The sequence below is a fragment of the Phyllobates terribilis genome, unplaced genomic scaffold (assembly GCF_046119375.1).
Source record: "Phyllobates terribilis strain yellow unplaced genomic scaffold, ASM4611937v1 Scaffold_4534__1_contigs__length_59799, whole genome shotgun sequence".
Lineage (NCBI taxonomy): Eukaryota > Metazoa > Chordata > Amphibia > Anura > Dendrobatidae > Phyllobates > Phyllobates terribilis.
Window position 1 is genome coordinate 48,023 of NW_027367285.1, and position 3,694 is coordinate 51,716.

Here is a 3,694-nt window from a genome sequence, read left to right on the forward strand (position 1 = left end):
GATAAATTTGAGGGTTCTGATTTGCCTAAAATGGAAGATAGGGAGCCACCAATAATACTATAACAGAGAATGGAAAGAGAAGTACAAGACTTTTGACAGTTAACATTCCCTTAGCAACTCTGAGTATTCTGCATTTCTCCGTCTTATGTCAGACGATTTACTCCTCTTTGGGATAAATCAAGGTTCACTAGTTGATTCTCTTCCTCACCAGGAGACACTCATTTTCCCCTCATTTTCCAAATATTTGTGTATCTTATCCCTCAGATTTGTCATCTTCCTGACTTGAGCGTCGGAGAGCCAAGTTCAGAGGACAAACTCCTCTAGGCTTGGTTGTGCAGGTACACGAGGTACAGAGGGATCGTGAAAGGTAAATACACCTCGCCAACTCATCATCCTCATAAATATTATTCGAGATCACCCAAATAAGAAGAATCTATCTAATCGAGGGAATTGTGAAGAGTGAAGTCCAGTCCCTCACGAGGTGTGTTTCTTCATGTCGAACGCAGGCTTCAACAGTCATAGATGTAGGTCTTGGATTGCTGACATGGAAATGATATAACGATACTCTACTGTACCTTCTCGATCTGAGGAGGGAGAAGGCCAAATAAGGATCACAAGTGAACAAATTGTGCAGTCGTTAAAGCCTTTGTAAGGAGAAAAAGTATCATGTGAGAATGATTATGTGTGATAATTGAGAAAGAACAATATCCCTCTCCCTCCTCATCTTTTGTAGATCTGAAACGAAGAAGAATTTCTACTCCTTCCCTCTCCCTCCTCATCTTCTTCAGATCTGAAACAGAGAAGCTAGAAAATAGAAGCGAGTCACAACCACCATGAAGAAGGTTGCCTCGGTCGCGTTTCACCGGCTGAGACAAAGAAACCGAATATCCACCAAAGTAGTCGCCATAATTGAAGGTAACAAGATCAACTTGAAGTTAGAAGAAGAGTAGGAGTTTAGGGTTAAACTGGTGGTTGTTGAAGTCAGAAGCAAGAAGAAGAGAAGGTTGATTAGGAAGCTTATAGATGATTTTGACTTGGTTGTTGGAGCTGTTATTAACGGAAAAGAGAAATAGAAGACAAGTCCGAAGAAGTTGAGGGTGAAATCCCTAGCTTTTAGGATCAGGAAACCAATTATATATGAGGAGATCAACATTTTGAAGAATATGTCAAAGAAGGTTGTTACTGCGAATGGATCCGATTCTCCAACCTCTGCTTCTCCTAAAGGGGCTAGAACCTCTTCTACTTTATCGAAGATTAGTTCAAGGTAGTATATAATCTAACAGTTGTAATATATTAGTTAGGTTTTAAGATTGAATTGTTGGTGATTTGTTTGCATGTAGTCTGTGTTGATATGACAAAGTGAAATACCATGTTGAATCTCCTTTATTTGATATGTAATTTAGTTTTCGTAATGCCTTGATTCAGGATTATAAATTAATTCGATTTAGATTTCGGAATTTCCTTGAGTTTGTCCTTTAGATTTGTTCCTAATTGATGGTGAAATGAAATATGGCTATGGTTTGTTGTGAAATTAGGATCCTCTTGCATGTTAATGTTATGTCAATTCACTTTTGCTTAGATATGTTCTCAAATTGATAATGTTCTGAATTATGCACATTTAGGCAAAAAACTTATGCACATTTAAGACAAAACTGATGCACACTCAAAGTAAAATACCGATGCACACTTATGACAAATCTTATACACACTCATGACAAAAATTATGCATGCTAACAAACAAATCAATGCACACTCAAGGCGAAGACGATGTGCACTAATGCACACTCAAGGCAAAACTAATGCATATTTATATTCACATCAATACACACTCACCCGTCATTAACCGATGCACACTCATTTCTGAACAAAAATATACTTAAGGAAACCCAGTGAAAGAATGAATAATAAGAAAATAATGCACACTTAAGGAAAATGTAATGCACAATTATACTCCTAAATATTCACAGTCGCTCATCACGAACCAATGAACACTACTTCAGTTGACGATGCACATTCGCTACTGGGGGCTGTTTAAATGGACAGCTCAGTTTCATTCTCCATTCTCATTCAAAGTTGTATTCTCATTGGAATCGGAACCTTGGAAGAAGATCAACCTTTTGATCTTTGGAGGCAATGAAGAAGACTTGAAGGTACTTGTTCTTCACACGTTCACGAACAAAGTGATGCACAAATATGGTCATCAGCCCAATCCGCATCACAAAAAGCCGAGAAACTAGAGCTAGGTGGAGAAAAAATGGAGCTTGAAAGTGGAATTAAGATAACGTAACACATGTTTGACACCTTTCAAATAATAGTCAAGCGGTTTGTGCATAAATTGCCAAAGCTTGTTGACAATGAAAGAAATGTTCGGACCAATTAAGGAAAAGTGTTGGAGTCTGTCAAAAAAGCTACGGTATTGATGTGCATCTTTCTGTGGAGTATCATTCTCAGTTGCGGAACCAAGGATTTAGACATTGGTGTTTGTATTTCCTTGGACTAAGACGTTCCGGCCTTGTGAACGAAGTCACAAAAATAATGTCTGAGATAGAAAAATACCTGATTCACCTTTGAACTTCAATGCCCAAGAAATAGTGTAGGGGCCCCATGTCCTTGACTGAAAAACTGAGTGGATAGAGTTGAAACAAACTTGTTAGCAAGCAATTGGGTATTGTCAATAACAAGTAAATCATCAACATATACAAGCAAGAAAACTGAATCAGGACCTGACGATGGTTTAAAAAGGAGGTATCGGTGGTAGAGGTGGTGAATCCCATTGCAATTAAGGCATCACTAAGGCTGGAAAACCAAGGTTCATGAGCTTGTTTAAGGCCACAAAAAATTGTTTAGTTTGCAAATATGAGAAGGGAATTAAGAGTAGATAAAACCCGGGGTTGAGTGATGAAGACATCTTATGTCAAGGTCCCGTGTAGGAATGCATTTTGAATGTCGAGTTGTTGAATCAATCACTAGAAGGAGGTGAAAGGTTGAGGGCTTGGATACATGGCCAAAAGTCTCTTCAAAGTCAAGACCTTGAACTTGATGGAAGCCTTTGGCAACGAGATGGGATTTTCGACACTCAATCGACCTCTTGGCATTCAATTTAGTACAAAAACCCTTTTAACACTCGATATGTTTTTAGAGGCGTATGGAGGAGAAAATTTCCATGTGTTGGTAGAAAGAAGGGCCTTAACATCATCCATCATAGCTTGTCTCCATTCCGGAAATTCGGCAGCCTCAATAGTGTTTTGGGGTTCTATTAGAACAAATTCTATAGAATTACAAAAGGGTCAAGGGACGATCCTGTCCACTCTGTGTTTGGAAAAAAATATTGGACTTGGATCTGGTATGGATGGTGTTGGGATTGGAGTGAGGTGGTATGGACTCAGTAAAAAGATCCAACTCAGCTGAGTTTTTGCTGGCCAAGGAAGGAGACATCCCAGCTTGCAAGGCTCTTGGAAAACACCTACCTTGTGAAGCTTGTGGAAAAGGCGCAGCTTAGGAAGCTTCCGGAGGTGGCCTAGTCAATGGAGATCCAACAACAGTAGGCAGACTATCTTCAGAAATGAGTAAATGAGGTAGATAGGAAATTTCAATGGGATGGATATAGGTTTGAATTAGTGGTTTGAAGTAAGGGAATGGGGATCATGGAAAGTATGTCCCGGGAAATGTAAGTTTTGGAGGCCATCCAATCAAA